This window comes from Atractosteus spatula, unplaced genomic scaffold (assembly GCF_055471065.1).
Source record: "Atractosteus spatula isolate fAtrSpa1 unplaced genomic scaffold, fAtrSpa1.hap1 Scaffold_95, whole genome shotgun sequence".
Classification (NCBI taxonomy): Eukaryota; Metazoa; Chordata; class Actinopteri; order Semionotiformes; family Lepisosteidae; genus Atractosteus; species Atractosteus spatula.
In genome coordinates this window covers 135873-159652 of record NW_028296929.1, presented here as the reverse complement: position 1 = coordinate 159652, position 23780 = coordinate 135873, and the positions used below count along the sequence as shown (strand labels likewise).

The window sequence follows — 23780 nt, the reverse complement described above, 5'->3', positions numbered from 1 at the left end:
GGATAAGTATTTTTAAAAACGACTGTAGAGAGCCATCTTCAGGCGAAAGACGACATAACATCATAGCAGCAGCATTTAAGATGGAACGAAAAACGCAAAGCAGCAGCTCGCGAATAAGAAGCCAACTTCAGCCTCGTTAGTGCAATAGCATTAGGTGAGGTGGAAAAATATGTCTTGATCTGAATCTTAACATTTTTATAGGAGGTGTTCTAGGACCTCTTGCCTCAGAAAAAAAAAACTGCCAGTACATCACTTATTTCTACTCCATCAATAGCAGCAGTGTTATCAGTACTGAGCCCTAAATGTAGGTCCTATCATCACATAAAAAGTCGAAAGTATCGACTGCATTCAACTGATAAAATGTATCTTCTATGAGAGTTATATCTTTATCCAAAATACATCGGAAACAAATTTGCACGTTTTTTGGGGGGGATCCCAAAGACTGACACTCAAAACTTTTTTTTCCTTCTTTCCAGGAGGGAGGATTATTCAGATGCAAACATTGTCCCAAAATCAATGTACTCTCCATTGATATTCAAATCCTCAAATTCTTCATCTGAACGTCGATATTGAAATATGATATCGTACAAATTGTGGTTTTCTTTTTAAAGCAAATTTTATGCTTTAAATTAAATAAATTGTATTTATTATGAATGTGCCGGAAATTTTTCAGTACTTTAGAGGGTTCTGCCATTTTAGATGTTATGCTGTTCCTGTCTGATTTATCAAATGTGTCATTTAAATCTCCAGTCATTTCTATATCAGTCTGAAGGCCTTGCAGTAAAGATTGCAATTCATCCAAAAATGCCAAGTTTCCCACTGGTGATACATACAAGGAAATGAATGTATATTTCCCCCCCAAATCAACAAATTTAAAATCAAATACCTCCCTCATCTGCAGGTGGAGAGAATAATGTCAGAAGAAATACAGGTTTAAAAGTCAGGAGCATTGATAGTCCTATTTTAAAATGACACTAAAATGCTCACAATATATTAAAAAGCTCTGTAAAATGCAAAAATAATAAAAAAAATATTAAAACAAGGTAAAAAGAAATAATACACAGTTATAAAGCTCAGGGATTATCAATGTGAAGTTACAATGGGTTGATTGTGTTTCATGTGATTTAAAAAATAAAATGTTTGCAAAAAATCCACTTACAATATGCTAAAAATGGCAAGAATACTTAACCTTTTACTACCAGTGACATATTTAGCCAATGTCCGCCTGGAATTTCCTCCCCCTTAAACATTTGTTATATCTCTGCAGCAGAACATAGCAGGAGCCTGGTTCAGGTCTTAAATTGAAGCTAACCCCCTTGGCTTTGAGTGTGAATAGTCAAATTTCTTATATTGCTTAATGTGTTCACTCAGCAGACAAACATATGAAAAAAAAAACAAAAAAAACAGCTGGCGAACATTTTTTTTTGGTCTTCAGAGGTCAGATTTTTCAACTATATGCATGTCAAGGGCCTGGGAATGATTTGAAAACCTTGTTCTAGGTGGCTACTAGCTTGGATAAAAAATTGGGACAAATTGATCAATTAGAAAAAATTCTACATCATGTTTTGTGAAGACTGGACCTGGAATGAAATGTCACGCCTATAATAAAAAATCATAAAATATAGAAAATAATAAGAATAAAAACCATTGCAATTGCTATAAAAACCTTAAGACACTGCTAGAGAGCCTTTATCTGCTGTTATGCAATGAAAAAAAACCTCAGAGTTGCCTTCTGGTGTGAAAAAAAGGAGCACTGATAAGAAACTGATAAAAAAAACTGATTGATTATCCCTTCTGAGTCAATGATTGACAGCTAAAAATGCAGCCTGAAGCTTCTAGAGGAAGTCTCACCCCCTAAGGGCTCTGAATGGCTGAAAATACAAAGAATGACAGCGGTTTTTACCAATCAAATCGCCTTATTTCTGGCGCTCGTTCTTCAAACATTTACTACGTCATCAGTAACGTTTACTAGTCTCTAGCTCTTGAGATAAACTAGTCTGGGTTATTTTGGATATATATCATGCTCCAGAATAAGGTAAAAACATGGGATATATATATATATATTTGCTGTTTTTTGCTTTTGCGGTTTTGTTGGTAAAAATGTATGATATTGACATGCTGTGCTTGACGGGTTGCCGTGTGTTTTTATTGGGATTCTGCTAGTTCATTAATTTATTGGTTTATTGCATAATAGTGTCATGTCTGAGGAAACAAACTTTATGGTTTTGTTGTGGTGATATTTGAGAATACGTGCATGTGAGAAAATTTGTGGAGCGGTTTCAAACAAACGTTGTTTATCTCGCGTTTATCTTAAAAATAAAAAGTGTCATCTGGGGAGACAGGAGTGGTCCTCGGTGACCGCGATCCGGGCTAAGTTAACAGGTGTGTAATTTTAAAAAAATAAAACAAGTTAAAAATAAATACTAAATGGGTTTAACATTCAGGAATGTAATTGGTCAGATGCTTACGATAAGTGATGCTGGTGTTTCGTGTGATTTAGCGAATTCAAAAAAATATTAATTTTAAAAACGGCAAGAGCTCGTATGGAAAAAAAAAAGTTCGTAAGTATCTTTGTTACAACAGCCGCGCCAGAACTATTCAGATACTGTACATCAGAAAAGTACCTGAACTTGACTGGTTTATATTCAGTTATGTGCATTGGGAACGAAAGGGAGACTTAGATGGATTTTATTAGGGTTTTAGGAATCAGAAAATTTATTTTTACACGTTTATGCCTACGAGCAGAAATAACTTCCTGCTTTCAGCGCTTTTTTTGTTTCTGCTTGTAACCTCGAACAGAGAAACCCAGTACTGACTCACAGAAACACCCCGGAGTTTCTGTGTTTCTGGGATTTAAGAGGGATGTATGCAGCGGTGTTACTAGTCTGGAAGGAGGAGACGCGCATTCCGCACGGGGAGCGTAGAGCAATGAGCCGCACCTGCTGCGCGCTGAGTCCTGTCCTATATAACCGCTGAGCACGGATACACAGAGTCTTCAGCCAGTGTTGGAGATTTATGATTTCAATGTTTTTTTTTCCTTTTGAGCAGAAGATGGATTTCTTCCTCTAGTTAAAGTTATTGGAGTTGTGGTTACTGTGCAAGACCGTCGGGAATAGCGCTTTTATTTATTTTTTATCAAGCAGTCTCCTGTATACTGTACGTGAAATAAAGATAAGAGTGCTTTCTTGATACTTCACAAGAGTATACATAATTTACGAGCTGTATTAAAAAAAATGAACTGGAAGAAAAGCAATAGGGCTGGAGTTTATAGACTGTGATGCAAATACGAGAGTAGGAGAGGAGGGGACTAGTTCAGGAGCACAACCGGCCCTCTCCTGCCCATTCTCCCACCAGGGTCTGTTGTAACCCAGTGTGAAATTCAGCTCCTTGCAGTTCAGCTTTTGATCACTCAGCTGCTTTGCCCTGGGAATATGGGGCAAATAAAGGAGATAGCAACCAGACTAGAGGGAGAGTTTTTATTCCTAAGGGATGACTTGTTTTACAACAGCAGACAACTTAAAGAAACAAAAACCTCTGTTCTGCTGCTCCAGGTTGGTTCCACTGGGAACAAGTGTGGCCAGGAGCTCATGAACAGTAATTAGGGGTTGTTTCCACAAGGGGGGCTGGAGTAAGTTAGATGTCAAGGGCAATAAAACTCATTAGACCTAATTGACCAGTTAAAGTGAGTTGTTCTGCTTTCTGCACAGAAACCAGTGCTCTCTTCTCAATGTGTGGGTGAGTCTGTCAGTGATATAACAGCTAGGCAGGACTGCCACTGTGGTCTATTTCATCACCTGTGACCCCATCTTCCAAAGACAATAGTCCAATCTAGCATAGAGTGTCCCGGACTGCTCCGTCAGTGACAGTGAGAGGTTTATCTTGTCTCTTGTTCCGCCAGAATGTAACAAATAGTGACCCCTTAATGGAGGAAACTTTAGCTTTTGTGGGTAATTATACCACTTGACAATGTTACAGGTGTTGGGGGGGGGGGACCCCTAGTGATCCCACAGTCTCACATAGACAATGGCCAGTCTACACAAACCTCCAGTCAACACAGCCCTGACCCCTGTTATGTCACCCAGGTCTACACTGTGAGACAATGATTATTTAGGAAAATTGTAAGGAATGCATTCCAAAGCAGTCAATGGAAGTATGGAATTAAAATAGTCAAGTCTTGATAAATAGAGTATATTATCTATTTATTATATCTTTACATTGTAACAAAAACAAATTTCAAGTCCATTATGAGCACACACAGCATATTAAAGATGGGTCTCTGCACTGTAAAGGAATCTCAGTTCACTTATAAAAACTTTAGCTAATAAACCTGAAATGTCATTTCTTTTACTGCTTGTTCTTTAAGGTACTAACTCATTGACATTATGTAGATTAAAATAAGACATGTTCACAAAGAAAAAGCATTTATCACAAATGTATCATGCCAAATAAACTCTAGTAATCAAGAGCAATTAAGAAAAGGAAACAAAACCATCTTTTGAGGATGCCAGATAGAAATGTAAACACACACTCACACGTGGGGCCAATCTTACCAGAAATCAATTAACCCACCAATGATCTTGGACTGATGTCTGAAAACCAGAGCAAACAGTACAATATTAAGGTACTAAAGCTATTAGTAGAACAGATCTAGCTTCTCAACATAATACTTATGTCTGAACTTCATTGAATAGTGACACTTCAATCTTTCATATTCAATATTTTTCACAAAATCAACAGCTGAGAACAGACCGCCATATACCTTTATCCAGTGGTTTTCAGAGCAGAGACATCCGTGTGGGCAAGAGTTCTTTCCCTGAGGTCCACTGCACGTCAGCTAGCCACGTTCTGGCTGGGTCGTGTGTACTCCTGGGAACGTCGCCTGTAATGAATATTGGGGACTTTGTACAAATGAATAATGTGAGCATATTAATATGATTTGTGTTGAAGCCAAACATAGACAATCACTGTTAAAACTTGAATTCAACCTCCAGTGTCTGCTTTTGAAATGCTGATCATCACCCGTCTTCTGGCTTCTAGATGCACGTGTTAATGGATATTTCTTGTCTTCTTTTTTTTCCCCCCATATTTCTGTATCATTAAGTACTTCTGGGTCATTTCATGTACCTCGTGGCATCTTGGCTGGTGGTGAATGGCAGGCAGCTGCTCTAAAAATAACATGCCTATTAATATGATGTTGAAGACAAAACCAAAACAATACAACTTTGTTTTGCACTTTACAATTTATCACAAGCTTGTCATATTTACAGTCATCGACTGATTTAGGCTGCTGTTCCTGTGAAAAATGTCCTTTGTTTAAGAAAGATTCAATTTAAAATCTTTAGGTTTTAAATATAAACCACTGGCAATATGGTAATCACTTTTACAACTTTTAAGAAGTTGCAAGATCCATATCCCTTCCTTATGAACTTGAACTTTATTGCCATATGTAACCGGTACTGGTACAATGGAATTCTTACTCACAGAAAGTCTCTCGATTGTAAAACAAGTGTAAAAAACAAGACAAAGTGCAAACAGTGCATCAAGACAATGTACAAACAATAGACAATGTGCAAGTAAACATGTAGACAGTTTGAATGTAAACAATACAGACGTGTAAACAATGACTGGAGATGTGCAATAGATAAGAAATCATAAAGAGGTAGATGGTGATGGTGTAGGTGAGGTCCGAGGGGGATGGCTAAATGTGTTCGCCAGTCTCACTGCTTGTGGATAGAAGCTATTGAAGAATCTAGTGGTAAGTGTCCGTATGCTCTTATATCTCTTGCCTGAGGGCAGTGGGGTGAAGAGCTCCTGCCCGGGGTGGTGACTGTCCTCTGTGATGGCCAGAATTCTACCACGGCAGCGGTCCTCATAGAGCTGTTTAATCTCGGTGAGACCGCAGCCGATGATCTTCTGGGCCATATTGACCATTCTCTGCAGTGCCTTTCTTTCTCGCGAAGAGGTGTTGCCATACCACACGGTGATCCCGTTGGTGAGGACGCTCTCGATGGTGCAGCGGTAGAAGTTCACCAACACATGTATTGGCATCCCCCATCGCTTGAGGCACCTCAAGAAATAAAGGCGCTGCTGAGCCTTCTTCATGATAGAGTCAGTGTTCACAGTCCAGGTTAGATCTTTAGAGATGTGAATTCCTAAAAACCTAAAGCTGGTGACTGTTTCCACTTCCATTCCATCAATACTGAGTGGGCTGTGAGTGTATGGCCTGTGTCTCCGAAAGTCCACTATTAGCTCTTTCGTTTTCTTTATGTTCAAGTCCAGGTTATTGCTATGACACCACCTAAGCAGCTGTACAACTTCATCCATGTAAGTGGACTCGTCATCATCACTGATCAGTCCTATTATAGTGGTGTCATCGGCAAACTAAATGATGCGGTTGTTGCTGTGTCTTGCTGTGCAGTCGTGAGTAAATAGGGAGTACAACCTTGGACTCAGACAGCAGCCTTGTGGGGTTCCAGTGCTCAGGGTGAGTGGTGTTGATGTTTTATTGCCTATCCGCACCACCTGTGGTCTCTCGATAAGAAAGTCCAGCAGCCAGTTGCAGACAGAGTTGCACAGACCTAATCCCCTGAGCTTTGTCACCAGTTGACTGGGTATGATGGAATTGAATGCTGAACTGTAGTCCACAAACAGCATTCTCACATACGAGTTCTTAGTGTCCAGGTGTTCCAAGGCTGTATGCAGAGCCAGGGAGACAGCATCATCCACTGATCTGTTGTTCTGGTAGGCGAACTGCAAGGGGTCCAGGGACTCACCAGCTTCTCCAGGCATTTCATCACCACAGATGTTAATGCTACTGGGCGGTAATCATTCAGGCATGTCACTTTTGCCTTTTTGGGGGTTGGAACAATAGTGGTTTTTTTGAAGCAGGTGGGGACCATGGACTGTGACAGGGAGGAGTTAAAGATGTCCGTAAGCACTGTGGTCAGCTGGGCTGCACATGTCCTTAGGACTCGAGGTGGTATCCCATCAGGCCCTGCAGCCTTACGGATTTTCACCCTGCTCAGAGTCTTCTGCACGTCCTGCTCTGAGAGTTTCAGAACAAACTCGCCCTGCACACTTGGGGTCTTCTCAGCATTGCCCATGTTCAGAGCATCAAAGCGGGCATAGAAATGGTTCAGCTTGTCAGGCAGGGATGCCTTGTTCGTGTCAATCTCCTGGCTGCAGCCCTTGTAGCCTGCGATTGACTGTAATCCCTGCCACAGCCTCCGGGTGTCAGCGCACTGCGTTTCAAGCCGCACTCTGTAGCTCTGTTTGGCGCGTTTTATGGCTTCCTCTAATGCATACCGTGATTTCTTGTACAGCTCTTTGTCCCCCGATTTGAACGCGATGGATCTATCTTTTATTTTATTGCGAATGTCGTTGTTGAACCACGGTTTCTGATTGGGAAATGACCTAATTTTCATTTCTGGTACACAAATGTCGGTGCAGTATTTAATATAGCTGGTGACCGCGTCCGTATACTCATTTAAATCTGTGTCGGGAGCTCTGAATGCGTCCCAGTCTGTACTATCAAAGCAGTCTATTAACTTGCTTTCCGCCTCCTCAGACCAACAACGCACTGACCTGTTCGCAATGGGGGAGGTCTTCAGCTTCTGTTTGTACTCAGGAAGCAACAGGAGAGCGATGTGGTCCGACTTACCGAAACTCGGTTTGGGAAGCGCTTTGTATGCTCCTTTTATTGTTGTGTAGCAGTGATCCAAAATATTGTCTCCTCTTGTCGGTACTGTGACATGCTGAATGTATTTTTGCAGTACTTTCCTCAGAGTGCAGTGGTTGAAGTCGCCAACTACAATTGAGACGGCTTCTGGGTGGGAGTTTTCGTGCTTGTTGATAATGTCGTGGAGTTCGCTATGTGCTGCTTCCACGCAGGCTTGAGGTTGAATGTAAACGGTTGTGATGATAGTGGCGGAAAACTCCCTCGGCAAATAAAAGGGTCGACATTTTATGGTCAGGTGTTCTAGATTCGGCGAGCAGGATTTAGAGATTACCTTCACGTCGGTGCACCACTTGCTGTTGACCAGGAAGCAGACGCCTCCTCCTTTGTGTTTGCCGGTTGCTTGGTGGTTTCTGTCCATGCGGTAAATGGTGAACCCCTTTGGCTGGATGGCGGTGTCCGTGACGCATGCATTCAGCCAGGTTTCCGTGAAGGCATAAACACAGCAGTCCCTCAGGTCCCTTTCCGCATTGATCCGACAATGTAGCTCATCTATCTTTTTGTCCAGTGACTGAACATTAGCTAACAAAATAGACGGCAGCGGTGGTCTGTGCGGACGCCTTCGTGGTCGCGCTAGTACGCCGCCTCGTCTCCCCCGGCGTCTGCCCACCTGTTGTTGTTGTTTGCCGCATCTTTGTCCGATCCAGCAGGTGGGGTCCGGTACGTGAAAAAAGTTGTTTGATGACATTAAGGAGTCTGTCCTCAGGTTTAAAAGCGTTTGTCTATCATAAGTAATGACAGACATTGAGCGTCCAACACAAAACAAGAGTATTAACGTATAAATAAACATTAAAACAGACACACAACGAGAGAGGTTTCTGTAAACCGTCGCCATCTTTCCATCTTTTCTTATATCCTTGCTGATGAGAATGAGAAATGCTATTTTCAAGACATTAACACGAATATAATTTTTACATTAATTCCAAGATACAAGAAAATGAATATCTTCAAAATATGCACTTTAATATACTTACTTAGTTTCTTTTTTGGAAATGGTCAGTGAACCAACCACTCCAGAGCTTGTCCTTCACCTTGAAATTATTTCCTGGAAATGCTGTAATCACAGAGGAGCTCTTCTCCCCTCAACAATGTCCCTTTTTGTCACAGACAGAATTATGACAGACTGTTCGTTGATTATAAATGACTTTCTTACAGCCCTTACATTGTCTTTTCTCTTTGATTGATTTATCCATCTTCCGATTTGCCTCCTTATCCGGGAGGCAGGCTCAGTGTTTTTCACGAGCATCAATGCACAGTTTTTGTGCAGGTTCATCTGAAAAGAAAAGACATCTCATGTCTCTCTCTGTCATCTGTGAGCTTCAGCAGTTGTCTTTGTGATGACCTTGCCATTGTAATCACACACCACCTCTCCCTTCTGGAAACACCTGGAAGTCACAAACTTCTACCCCTTCACAGTGTAGTGTGCTCTCACGAGGCACCAGTTCTGTAGGTTTTGGGCATTTACGGGGACAATTATTAATTGTAGCCATAAATTACAAAGTTGATTCTTTTGATGGCTTTAGAATCCAACCATGCGATATAACTCAAACAACGCACACACACAGGTACTAATACACGAGCATACATTTATTAATACATAGAATATGCATGTAAACCTAACAGATCTTATCGAGAGGGTTATCAGAATACAAAAGGTATATATTCAGTCAGTTACGAAGAGTTACATATATCAAGAGGACATACGTTCAGTATATCATTCATTGAGACCGTTTCGTAAATGAACTTGGTTATAACTTCTACATTAGATACTCAAAACAAGTACATAACTCTTAGGAATTAAATTGATATCAACTGGTTGGGATAACAATTGAATTCTCGAGCAGTAATGCATTGAAGTTGAATACTCATCCAATCTCTGGGGATTCAGATCTCCTGCGGGCTCTCTGGCTCCGTGCCAGGCTGTGCTGTGCTGCAGATGCTCACTGACCGGCTAGTTAGTGTTGGCTTTAACTAGCAAAGTTTGTGCACAGGAGAAAAGATGACTGTGGGTCCCAGCAAGTCAGGAAGAGGACCGGTTCATTCCTGATGAAGCGCTAGTTCTGAATAGTGATTCAGCTGTCCACAGTTCCGATCTGTTCACAAGGCTTGCTGCTGGTGCTTACCTCAGGTGGATCCTCTGCTTACTCTCTGGCAACCTCCGCTCTAGACTCTTAGAACAAAGGAAAGTTCTGGCACTCGGACACACTGGCCGTTCCGTGGTTGTCCGGGCTGAGTCTCAGGATGGTCAGGAGGCGCACTGCGAGAATGTCCTGCCCTTGGGAGCCTTTTGCTCCTGGGCCGTCCTGCCCTGGAATTCTCCTTTGAATTCCCTTTAGAAAAGTCCAGGAAATAGTCTCTCAGGCCCTCTGTGTTGCCTGTTTTTACCTGGAGGAACTTCAGCTCGTTCATTGGCTGAAAGTTCCATGGGCATCAGAGTCCCACGTGGGTTACTCGGCCCTACCAGTCCCTGATTGGTTGATCAAGGTGAGATGTGAGTCACTTACTCCTGACACTTAGGAATGCAGTCCAGATGTCCATCTGGCACACCCTAGACAGATAGGCGCCAATGGATGACCATTGATCATGATAGCTAGGCTTAGCTAAGTACATCCCCATTTGGGAGCTGTCCCTTATCAAAAGAAAACATCTTTAAATCAGCCTGCATGAATAGTTTCTCTGTGGCTGCACCACAGAGATGAACAGAGAGATGGGGCCTCATTAGAAAAAGCACAGCAACACTTAATTCTGTCTTATTAACAACCATTGCCGCTACAAGTGAAAGGCTGAAGTGAAATAGAGCGGGGACGAAGGCAGTGAAGAGAGAGAACGTGGGAAGAAGAGAAAAACGCAAGGGAAATAAAGCAGCGTCGTAAAAGAGGTGACGGAACTGTCCTCTCTATAAGAAGGGTTCCAGCGAGCCTTGCACTCGCTTACGGCCACACCCCCTTGAGCACGCCTGATCTCGTCTGATCTCGGAAGCTAAACAGGGACGGGCCTGGTTAGTACTTGGATGGGAGACCGCCTGGGAATACCAGGTGCTGTAAGCTTTTAAGCGCAGGAGGCGCCCTATCCCTGCTCGCTCGCTCATTCCCCTGTTCACACGTGCAGTGCGGCTTGTCCGTCTGTTTATTTGTCAGCTTTGGCGAGACACGGGTGCTTGTGTATTAGCGTGAGCGTTTTTTATTCTGATCGTGAACAGTTTTACAAGTCCGCAAAGGATCGAGGAAAGGTTTATCGCCAGCTGAAAAGAGACACAGCGCTTCGGCTGTGGAGACTTGTTCGGCTGGCGTTCGGGGAGTCCCGTTTTTCAGAATTGTATTGAGATCGTTTTCCACAGAGCTCAGATGTCAAAGCACAGCAGCAGCTCTCCACAGCGATCCTCTATAGCGCCCTTTCTCCCGCAGCTCCGTCCTCATTGGAAGGAAGCAAGAGTGAAAGGCTGAAGTGAAATAGAGCAGGGACGAAGGCAGTGAAGAGAGAGAACGTGGGAAGAAGAGAAAAACGCAAGGGAAATAAAGCAGCGTCGTAAAAGAGGTCACGGAGCTGTCCTCTCTATAAGAAGGGTGCCAGCGAGCCTTGCACTCGCTTACGGCCACACCCCCTTGAGCACGCCTGATCTCGTCTGATCTTGGAAGCTAAACAGGGATGGGCCTGGTTAGTACTTGGATTGGAGAGGGCCTGGGAATACCAGGTGCTGTAAGCTTTTAAGCGCAGGAGGCGCCCTATCCCCGCTCGCTCGCTCATTCCCCTGTTCACACGTGCAGTGCGGCTTGTCCATCTGTTTATTTGTCAGCTTTGGCGAGACACGGGTGCTTGTGTATTAGCGTGAGCGTTTTTTATTCTGATCGTGAACAGTTTTACAAGTCCGCAAAGGATCGAGGAAAGGTTTATCGCCAGCTGAAAAGAGACACAGCGCTTCGGCTGTGGAGACTTGTTCGGCTGGCGTTCGGGGAGTCGCGTTTTTCAGAATTGTATTGAGATCGTTTTCCATAGAGCTCAGATGTCAAAGCACAGCAGCAGCTCTCCACAGCGATGCTCTATAGCGCCCTTTCTCCCGCAGCTCCGTCCTCATTGGAAGGAAGCAAGAGTGAAAGGCTGAAGTAAAATAGAGCGGGGACGAAGGCAGTGAAGAGAGAGAACGTGGGAAGAAGAGAAAAACGCAAGGGAAATAAAGCAGCGTCGTAAAAGAGGTGACGGAGCTGTCCTCTCTATAAGAAGGGTGCCAGCGAGCTTTGCACTCGCTTACGGCCACACCCCCTTGAGCACGCCTGATCTCGTCTGATCTCGGAAGCTAAACAGGGATGGGCCTGGTTAGTACTTGGATGGGAGACCGCCTGGGAATACCAGGTGCTGTAAGCTTTTAAGCGCAGGAGGCGCCCTATCCCCGCTCGCTCGCTCATTCCCCTGTTCACACGTGCAGTGCGGCTTGTCCGTCTGTTTATTTGTCAGCTTTGGCGAGACACGGGTGCTTGTGTATTAGCGTGAGCGTTTTTTATTCTGATCGTGAACAGTTTTACAAGTCCGCAAAGGATCGAGGAAAGGTTTATCGCCAGCTGAAAAGAGACACAGCGCTTCGGCTGTGGAGACTTGTTCGGCTGGCGTTCGGGGAGTCGCGTTTTTCAGAATTGTATTGAGATCGTTTTCCACAGAGCTCAGATGTCAAAGCACAGCAGCAGCTCTCCACAGCGATCCTCTATAGCGCCCTTTCTCCCGCAGCTCCGTCCTCATTGGAAGGAAGCAAGAGTGAAAGGCTGAAGTGAAATAGAGCGGGGACGAAGGCAGTGAAGAGAGAGAACGTGGGAAGAAGAGAAAAACGCAAGGGAAATAAAGCAGCGTCGTAAAAGAGGTGACGGAGCTGTCCTCTCTATAAGAAGGGTGCCAGCGAGCCTTGCACTCGCTTACGGCCACACCCCCTTGAGCACGCCTGATCTCGTCTGATCTCGGAAGCTAAACAGGGACGGGCCTGGTTAGTACTTGGATGGGAGACCGCCTGGGAATACCAGGTGCTGTAAGCTTTTAAGCGCAGGAGGCGCCCTATCCCCGCTCGCTCGCTCATTCCCCTGTTCACACGTGCAGTGCGGCTTGTCCGTCTGTTTATTTGTCAGCTTTGGCGAGACACAGGTGCTTGTGTATTAGCGTGAGCGTTTTTTATTCTCATCATGAACCTTATATACTGTATCTCTACATCCCATAACCTTTAACGGCAGGTGCCTGGGTGTGGACATGTTCTGATGTAATATTTAATTTTTAATTTATTAAATAAGTAAACATTTTAGTAAAGTCTGTTATATTGTTAAAATCTATAAGCGTTATAAATATCAATTTTTGCTTGTGCTTATAATTTATCGCTGCTAAATGTGTCTTATTCAATTATTTTAACACTTTTATGACCTATCCACTAAAATATAAAAACCTGCCCTACAACGCTCTTCTCAAAAGATAAAATAAGTTTTACATTTTTTGATTCAATGTAATTTCTTTTCTAGAGAAACACATCATTTGAGGCTTGGGTTGCATGTTAATATTTTTAAGGTTTAAAGACTTTACGTTCACGGTACGTGGAAAATCATTTCAAACTTTTGAAAAGTTGTTGAGAATTTGTCATTGAAATAAGCTTACATATTTTAATTCAAAGTGATTACTTTTCACTCTCGATAAAACACGTGTGATTTTGGGGCGGAGGGATATGGTGGGGCGTTCTAAAACATCACAACCATTTGAAAAATGTCTTGAGCTATGTAGGCATGGTTACAAATGTGGAGTTTATGCTTAAATTAGCCGACTTGCCGGTTTTGAAGTGTGACACCTGAGCTGTCAGGCCCCGATATTGACTGCTGCGAAGATGGCTTCTTTGAGTAGTGAATCATCGGATTCCTCTGCTATGCAAACTGAAGAAGTAGGTTGCTAAAATATTTTTTCTGATAGTGGAATTGTCGTTTCAATCTGCGTTTAGCGTATTTCGTTTTCAACACTTTGTCTTCTTTTTAGCAAAAGCTGACCCAGCACTCAGTGGTGTGTGACAGTGGCTGTCATGTGAACTCATGAAGAGTTGCTACAAATGGTAAATATTAAACCACAGCAAGTTCGAAGCAAACGAAAAACTAACACAAAAGAGGCATTACAATTGTAAATATTTTAGGTAAAAAGCATGCCTATTTATTTTGTTAAGCCTTCCTTTTCTTTTTTCCTTTAATAGAATAACGAAGAGGTCGACGCATCAATCTTCAAACTACCATCAAGCTTGAATGTTTCGTGTCTGTTCATGTGTGTTCGCCAAAATGTGGTTAATGATGATGTTCAACCTAGTTTAGCTAACGATGGCTCTAATGAGCCCGATGCTATGGATCAGATTGTAAAGTCGGTGGTATGTTGCACCTTCAACCATTGTTTAAAGGGGGTTGTGGTTGACGAATGCGCGGCCCGTTTGATTAATCATCCAGGTCAACGGGGTCACACATGCCTAGTTGTCGGGTGCGCGGATGGGTACTGTGGTGTCTCCGGGGGAAAGTTTATGTAAATGAAAGTAGTACTCACACCACACTTTTCTTTCCTGAGTTTCGTGGCTTTTCTTCCTCCAACTATCTTCCAAATACAGTCCGTAATCCGTTCCCTTAATCCTGATCCTATCCGAGTTCCAAAAGTCCGTAATAAAGCCAATCCGCGATGTATCCTTATCCAGTGTCCGTAATCCAAAAACCATAAACCTTTTCTCCTTTCAGTAGTCCGTTATTCTTTAGCCCGATCTTTAACATACACCTCTTTCCTCTCTTTTCCTCCAAACCGCATTCACCTTATCGGCTTCCGCCCTGTTCACTGCCTCCGGGGCACTTATATTTTGGTTCCTGATGCGGCTCAGCTGTGTCTCATTGTTTCTCAGGGTAGACCCTTTCCATGTACCGGTCAGCTGATTCTTTTTGGCAGCCATTTTGCTAAGGTCCATATCTAGTATTTTAAGTAGGTCATTCCGAAAATACCTGTTATGAATGACCCTTCCCCTGGTCATGTTACAGTACAAAGATGTGTTGTTTGCCGCATTAGAAATTTATAAGTGTCTCAGTTTAGCCCGAATTTTATCGGCTGTTCTGTACATCGCCAGTGGCCTGGGTGCCTATACTTTTACAGATGATACTGAGCGGAGTATAAAGCACTTGCTGAGAAAAATAATTGACGACCGCTCGCCATATGAGTATGTACGCTCCTTACTTGTAAAGGTAGATGGAAAAATACTACACGTGACTTTTGGTGCGTTGCAAAACTTATTTTATACTTATTTATACTTATTTTTACAGAAAAGAAAAAAGATCTATGTAAAACCAGGGCTGTGAAATACTCGCAATGTGAATAGAGCTTTCACTCTGTTTTACAGACACAGGTGTGCCATCGTGAGAAGAATGAAAAATTTCGAATGTATATGTAAGAATTCTTACAAAAAGTGCTTTACACTCTTCTTTCTGCAAAGCTTGAAATAAAAATCAATTAACTGAATGCTAATGTCCTTGAATTTGTTAAAGAGATAGATGTGCATGTAAAGAACATGAGTGAAATTACTGCGATTCTGATGTTTTCAGATCAGAAACTGAAGCCTGGCGGATTCAGCGGTGTGTATTCCAAAACTACAACGTATTTTACATAGAACCTGTGGTAACACCGTCCCTCTGATCACTCAGGCTAATTTATTTGCTCTGTTAGGGTCGCCCAGTTCGGTGTTCACGGCTATAGAAATGGCGAGAGAAAGGGCGTTATGAATGCTTTTTCAGATGCTGCTGAGTTTCTGAACAATGTTGGGGCGATAGCTACAACTAATTTTCTGCACCAACATTTAATTGGCGATTGCAAGCAGTAGTCTGTAATGTGTGTGAAAAGTTTAAAAGTGTATACTGGGATGTTTCTGTAATTTAAAACCTACTGATGAAATAAAGTGGTTCACATTTCACATGCTATTTGTCCTGCGAGTTCTTTCTGTGACACTTTACTCAGTCAGTCAGTCAGTCAGTGTGCGTGTGTGCGTGCGTGCGTGCGCTCACATCCCAGAAACTCGCGGCACTCACCAGACTTCCCACACCGCCGATTCCCTAGGGTTATAATAGATTGCATTCAAACCTGCAGCAGACATGATCACCTTCCATCCCTCGTTGCTAATACGCTCTTTCACACACTTATTTATAAATCGAAGGGGATGCGGTGGTGGGCATTTGGACCCTGAGGCCTGGGGCTGCTAGGGGTGGAAGGCGGGACAACAACACTCATTATGACACACCATTGGCTCTCGAGGGGGCGGGACATCCGCCCATAACATTGCACCATTGGCCGATAAGGGGGCAGGACATCTGCCCATGGCGGCCTCCCATTGGCTGAAAAAGGGGGCGTGGTACCTGTCAAAATGTTTGATGAAAGGTGTCGCTTTATTCTACTCCCGGGCCAAAAACAGCCCTCGGATCATCAACTCAATCAGGAACTCCCAGTCTCACAACTGCATTCCCTCGGTGCTTCCCTACCACCCTAACCCAATTTCTATCCCCAGGACCATCATTAACAATGACTACATTTTACAGGACGATCCCTCCATTGGTACTCTTTTTTCCGACCGCCCAATCATCTCTTATCGCTGACCACCACATAAGCTTCTTGTTCACAGCTCCCTCACACTCAGCACCTTCCCCTGCAATAGCACTCGCTGCATCACTGGCAAATACATATCTAACGACATTCGGGGCATCACAGGACAATTCCAGATAACCCTGACAACATCCTGTATCTCATTTACTGTATCTCTTGCAAAAAATGCCCAGCTATCTACATTTGGGAAACCGAAAGGAGACTAGGAGAATGCTTCAGAGAACATATTAGGGCTGGGAAGGTTAAAGATTTCTCCAAGCCCATAGTTTTTCTTTTCACCTCAAATAGCCAGGATCTCTCAATGACTGACTTATTTTAATGTAATCTTCTCTATTCTCTTGCAGGTTTTGACTTCACACCTTTCTTCACCTCTCTCCATTTTGCACTTCCTGTGTGGCCTCTCTGCTGCTCCTGCCTCCTCCCCTCTCCCAGCTTTTGTTCTTCTGTGCTATTTAATCTTTGTAATCTGCCCTGTCTTTCTCACACCTGAAGAAGGCTTCACAGCCGAAACATTGAGTTTTCTCTCTTCTCTTTTCAGTATGGAATAAACCTATTACTTGTTCCTTTGCAGACTACACATGCTGACATAGTTTAGTTCAGGTGGGTAGCTGCTTCAATATACATTTGTAAATGTCAATTTAAAACTGTAAAAATAGTAAGATTGTAACTCCACTTTAAAACGTGGCAAGAAATAGACACATGGGAGGCTACACCCTGGAAAGGTCATCAGTCCATCCCAGGGCAAAGATATAAAAAATAAACATATAGGCAGCACATATCAAGCCTTACAAGAAATCATTAACACCCTCAACACACACCACAGGTCCATTAAACTCAAATACACCAAGCATGGTAGCCTGATAGACTTCCTAGACACCACCACATACAAGGTTTCTTCCTTCAACAACACAGACAAACTGGACATCAAGGTATTTTTCAAAGACACATTCACACGGCTTACTGCACAAGGATAGCTTCCACCCAAAACATACTTTAAAAGGACTGGTAAAATCACAACTCCTACACTTCCACAAAATCTGTACACAACAACAAGACTTTGAGGAAGCCAAATACACACTCTTCCCAGCTTTATGCCAGAGAAGATACACACAAAGGTTCCTCAAAAATGTGGCACAAACATTTCTAAATAGAAAAACTCCAGATGACAGAAAAATACCCCTCAACACATCATATTCTCAACTCAGCATAAAAACCAACCAAAAACCATGATATTAGAAAACACAAACATACTAAGGGAGCACAAAATCATATCTGCACACAGAAAAAAACAAAAACCTTCAGCATTAATTAGTCCAAAGCAAGCTAAAACCTGTACACAACAGATCATATACACCAAGAGCCAAACATTTCATAACAGAAAACAATGATCCAAAACAAAGAAACTAAAGAAATCTTCCAGTTGCAAAGGGCACTCTCAGAAAACATCAATAACGCCATCTACAGCATCCAGTGCAAAAAGTGCGGGGTGACCTATGTGGGGGGAACGGGTAACTCCATCCGAACCCAGCTGACACAACACATGTACATCAGGAACCACGGGACTGGAAAGCAACCCCAACTGGACAGAGATAGAAACAAAGAAAAAGGAAAGGGAGTGGATCAAAAGACTTCTTTACACAAGACCTGAACATCAGAAAAACCGGGAGGGTTTTAGTCGTTGGAAGAGAGTGCTCACCTTGTGCCAGATGGTCCCCTCTCGGATAAAATCTGGGAGAAGGAGCTTTGTTCCCCTCTCCTAACTAGCCAGATCCTACAGGGACTGGAACTCTTCACCATACTAACACGCAACAAACAGACGAATAACTGAAACCAATCAGCTATGGAAACTCGCACAGCTTGCACAGTCCTACTAGGGAGGAAAACAAAAGACCCTGATTGCCTATTGAGATGTTAATGGTCCATGCATAATCCCCACCAGGGAAAGCAGAAACTCATTCACCAACTGAAACTGCACCTACTCATACAGAAACGTACAGAAGGAGCACAGACCATAGGATACAAACTAGCCCCCTACAACTACAACACACTGCCCCTTACAAAACAGGATAAAAACAGGCCAGCATGGACACAGTGTCCCAGAACAATGCCTGAAGAAGACCCAGGCAGAAACATAGCGACACACAGAAAGGCAAGATTGTCTTCCTATGGAGCCACAGATTCTACAGAGGTAAAGCTGCCTAACAGTGGAAACCTAACGATGTCAAAGAAGCTGTAGGCATTTAAATGGTAAGTATGGATCAATCCAGAGTTGACAACGCACGCAACCGTACGGTCACCCTCCACACTGCCTACACAACAAACATGTCAAACAGACAGGATACCTTCCAACAAGGAACCAGGATCATCTACAAAATGATCCAAACAGTCCACCATTTACAAAACACAGCAGTTTTATTGGACGGGAGAACCGAGCACCCGCCAGCCTACGACAGAAGACCGAGGAACATAAAACCTGCCAAGCCACCCAAACTCACATATTTGAAGCTGGTAAGCAATGCCAAAAATTGGCTTCACACCACACTGCAGATCCTCGAAGAGCAAAATCTGTCATACAACTAGAGGATCTTGAGCTTCCCCACTGGGAGGAAGCTTTCACACTTGCTTCCAACTGATCAAAGAAACATTATGGGAGGAAATTGCAGAACACCACCTTTGGACCCTACAGTACACAAGCTATCAATACTGGGTTAGGGAAGGACACTCGGGCAGATCAAATTATCACAGCAGTTTTTAAATTCTACAACGACTTCTACTGGAAAGACTGCGAACAAGACCAAGTAAGAGTTAAGTTGTTTTATAAAGTCATTAACTTAGAGCAAGGTATAATTCTGATAAAAATACAATAAACAATATGGTGAAGCTATTGGAGAGAAAATTAAGGCTCGGTTAAGAAACTGAAACAGTCTTGACTTGTTCCTTTACACAAAAGTTATTTATTTTCAAAAGAGACCGATGAGGATTCCTCTGGTGTGCAAGACCTGCCTGAAGACATTTGACCAGTTTCCTCTTCACCTAAAGAGGGTGTGTATGAAATGAGCCTCAGCAGAGGAGATCAGCAAGTTCCTTCTCCAGGCCAGGAAGGACTTGTTGAATCACCTGAGAAATGGGCAGGTCGGGGATTGCAAGAGAATAGGGCTCATGTGTGGTGAGAATGTGAGACTGGCGGAATCCATGGACTGTTTTATGTGGAATCCTGAAGACACATCAGCAAGGTAAGATATTTATAATTTATAAGGCTTCTTCTGTTTCATTTCTAACCTTTACCTTTATGTAAGGGTATGTTAAAATGATATACCAGTGGTCCAGATGCCCTGAGCAAGAGGCTGCTGTCCAGGAGGAAGAGATGCCAGAGACTGAAGTGGAAGAGGAAGGGGAAGATGTGAGTTCTGGAGAACTTTCTATTTTTTCCAAATGTATCTTTTGTTTTATACTTGTATTCTAGTTTGTCTTAGAAGTAAAAATGTTTAAATGTGTATTTTGTATTCCTACTGTCCCCCCAGTTCTTAAAAGCCATCAGCAGGCTCTCAGGAAGACGGTGACCCAGGCCGGACTGGACAGAACGCACTCCCTGGATGCTCCTCACCTGGCTGGGTTTAAACAGGACCTTACCAAGGATCTTGGAGTGGCAGATTGCTCTCAGGAGGTATTTATTTTTAAAGGCATTTAAAATTGAGCAGTGATATTTCCATAGCACATGTTTTTACTCCTTAGCTTAAAATTCACCCATGTGAAATCTCAGCCATAAACATAGTGACTCTACATTTGTCAGGTAGAAAATGTTTCCAGATTCCTGTTTTTATGGATCCATCTGCATCTTCCTTAAACTTTGTAAAGGGCCTATCCAAAACAACAATTATTGTAACCAAATGAAGACCACTGGACTGTCTCACCAAATCATTGGTAATTATATTAAGAACATAAACCATTTTCCAGGCTACATCCTAAATGATATCAGTGTGAAAGTAGAGGATCCCAGCCTGGCTAACCTCATCATCAACTTCCAAAGTATCCTAAAGGATATTCAGAAGAAGAACAGTAAGAATGTTGCCAAGAGATTACTAAAAATAGGTCATTTTCATTTTAAAACTTCTTTCAGTTGTACTTTTAATCTGAATACAAAAAAAGTTGATGAGTATTAATTTCTCCCACAGATATAGACAGTTGCAGAGTCCAGAACCAAGTACGAAGGATTGCTGGAAGGTGTTGCAAAGTGTTGCAAAGAGAGATGTGTTGCACAGACTGGGCAAGACATCACCTTGCCTGAGCAGCTTCTTGTACTGTATTACCTGCAGGTCTTTCTCCAGCTGAAGCACCTGTAGCACCCAGGGGTGGTAAAGAACATGACAGTAAGAATACTTTCATACAACAAAAGTAAGAAATTACATATATGGGATTTTTACAGTTTGGTGTATTCATTTTTATTTTCTCGCTATTACAGGTTGAGGAATGGGTGCAAAGAAAGTGTTGTTTCAACAAGTGGGCACAAAAATGGTCATAATTCCTATTAAAGAGCACAAAACCTCAAACAACAGCTGGCTTGAGTGAAGAAGAGGAACATGCAAGTTGATGGCTACATTGATATACCCATCCACTCAATTCAGGGTTGTGGTAGAACTGGAACCATCCTGGCAAGCAGTGGATGCAAAGTACTGTATCACCCATAATGTGACACCAGTCCATCACAGGACTCACTCACACCATGGCCAATTTTCATAGAAGCCAATTAAAATCCATGTTAATACCGAACAAAAGACCTCCACCTGCATAGCTCCAATCAAGTACAGTATTTAAGAAAATCTGGAATGTACCTTAATTGCATTTTATTTGTGTTTTATCAGCCGTTTCATCTTTACTTCACTAAACTGCGCTGTACTGCCCAGGTCAGCAGCTGTGAAAGGAGACGGAGAAGATGGACTGGTCAGCCAATGTATCAACAGTGTCTGAAGTGCTTGAGAAGTGGAAGCCCAACACAGGACTGCCACCAAATGGCATGCAAATTAAAAAGTTGATAAAGTATCAAATCTGGGAAGGCCTGAGCATCACTGACGATCCTGTGAAGGGGAAGAAGTTTGTGACTTCCAGGTGTTTCCAGAAGGGAGAGGTGGTGTGTGATTACAACGGCAAGGTCATCACAAAGACAACTGCTGAAGCTCACAGATGACAGAGGGAGACATGAGATGTCTTTTCTTTTCAGATGAACCTGCACAAAAACTGTGCATTGATGCTCGTGAAAAACACTGAGCCTGCCTCCCGGATAAGGAGGCAAATTGGAAGATGGATAAATCCATCAAAGAGAAAAGACAATGTAAGGGCTGTAAGAAAGTCATTTATAATCAACGAACAGCCTGTCATAATTCTGTCTGTGACAAAAAGGGACATTGTTGAGGGGAGAAGAGCTCCTCTGTGATTACAGCATTTCCAGGAAATAATTTCAAGGTTGAAGGACAAGCTCTGGAGTGGTTGGTTCACTGACCATTTCCAAAAAAGAAACTAAGTAAGTATATTAAAGTGCATATTTTGAAGATATTCATTTTCTTGTACCTTGGAACTAATGTAAAAATTATATTCGTGTTAATGTCTTGAAAATAGCATTTCTCATTCTCATCAGCAAGGATATAAGGAAGGGATATGGGACTGCTAAAAAGATACATGATTTTCAGAAGAGTATAGAAGGCAGATAACTATCCCACTCAATTGTTACTGCAAAGAAATGCAACAGTGTAAACAAAAAGGTGAACCATTCTTGAAACTTATTGATAGAATCTGAATAGCACGGCATTCCCAAACCAGGCACTGGAGTTTCCTGCAGCGTTAGATGGGTAGTCTCTTGGTAAGAGAGAGATCGACAGAGTACTGGACTTCATGAACGACACCTTTCCAATTCATCGAGAACAGAGCCCACAAGATCTAGAGTCTAGAGAACAATTTCTTACAATATTAGTGGTAGTTTCTGAATGAGTTAAGGACAACATAGTTGTAGAGCTATCTTGCAACTTCTTAAAAGTTGTAAAAGTGATTACCATATTGCCAGTGGTTTATATTTAAAACCTAAAGATTTTAAATTGAATCTTTCTTAAACAAAGGACATTTTTCACAGGAACAGCAGCCTAAATCAGTTGATGACTGTAAATATGACAAGCTTGTGATAAATTGTAAAGTGCAAAACAAAGATGTATTGTTTTGGTTTTGTCTTCAACATCATATTAATAGGCATGTTATTTTTAGAGCAGCTGCCTGCCATTCACCACCAGCCAAGATGCCACGAGGTACATGAAATGACCCAGAAGTACTTAATGATACAGAGAAGAGCATATGGGGGGAAAAAAAAGAAGACAAGAAATATCCATTAACACGTGCATCTAGAAGCCAGAAGACGGGTGATGATCAGCATTTCAAAAGCAGACACTGGAGGTTGAATTCAAGTTTTAACAGTGATTGTCTCTGTTTGGCTTCAACACAAATCATATTAATATGCTCACGTTATTAATTTGTACAAAGTCCCCAATATTCATTACAGGCGACGTTCCCAGGAGTACACACGATCCAGCCAGAACGTGGCTAGCTGACGTGCAGTGGACCTCAGGGAAAGAACTCTTGCCCACACGGATGTCTCTGCTCTGAAAACCACTGGATAAAGTTATATGGCGGTCTGTTCTCAGCTGTTGATTTTGTGAAAAATATTGAATATGAAAGATTGAAGTGTCACTATTCAATGAAGTTCAGACATAAGTATTATGTTGAGAAGCTAGATCTGTTCTACTAATAGCTTTAGTACCTTAATATTGTACTGTTTGCTCTGGTTTTCAGACATCAGTCCAAGATCATTGGTGTGTTAATTGATTTCTGGTAAGATTGGCCCCACGTTTGAGTGTGTGTTTACATTTCTATCTGGCATACTCAAAAGATGGTTTTGTTTCCTTTTCTTAATTGCTCTTGATTACTAGAGTTTATTTGGCATGATACATTTGTGATAAATGCTTTTTCTTTGTGAATAGTCTTATTTTAATCTACATAATGTCAATGAGTTAGTACCTTAAAGAACAAGCAGTAAAAGAAATGACATTTCAGGTTTATTAGCTAAAGTTACTAAGATTCCTTTACAGTGCAGAGACCCATCTTTAATATGCTGTGTGTGCTCATAATGGACTTGAAATTTGTTTTTGTCACAATGTAAAGGTATAATAAATAGATAATATACTCTATTTATCAAGACTTGACTATTTTAATTCCATACTTCCATTGACTGCTTTGGAATGCATTCCTTACAATTTTCCTAAATAATCATGGTCTCACAGTGTAGACCTGGGTGACATAACAGGGGTCAGGGCTGTATTGACTGGAGGTTTGTGTAGACTGGCCATTGTCTATGTGAGACTGTGGGATCACTAGGGGTCCCCCCCCCAACACC

General features: G+C 42.3%; 3 non-coding genes and 1 pseudogene across 3 annotated transcripts; all 4 read left to right on the top strand.

Moving 5' to 3' along the window:
* The first annotated feature begins 10663 nt into the window (after positions 1-10663).
* LOC148804632 (5S ribosomal RNA) lies at positions 10664-10782 on the top strand. The gene has a single exon (XR_016090775.1). It is a non-coding gene; the product is annotated as a 5S ribosomal RNA (ribosomal RNA).
* Positions 10783-11319: 537 nt separating this feature from the next.
* Positions 11320-11438, top strand: LOC148804631 (5S ribosomal RNA; annotated as a pseudogene).
* Positions 11439-11975: 537 nt separating this feature from the next.
* Positions 11976-12094, top strand: LOC148804630 (5S ribosomal RNA). Its single transcript, XR_016090773.1, has one exon. It is a non-coding gene; the product is annotated as a 5S ribosomal RNA (ribosomal RNA).
* Positions 12095-12631: 537 nt separating this feature from the next.
* Positions 12632-12750, top strand: LOC148804629 (5S ribosomal RNA). Its single transcript, XR_016090774.1, has one exon. It is a non-coding gene; the product is annotated as a 5S ribosomal RNA (ribosomal RNA).
* The last annotated feature ends 11030 nt before the right edge of the window (positions 12751-23780 follow it).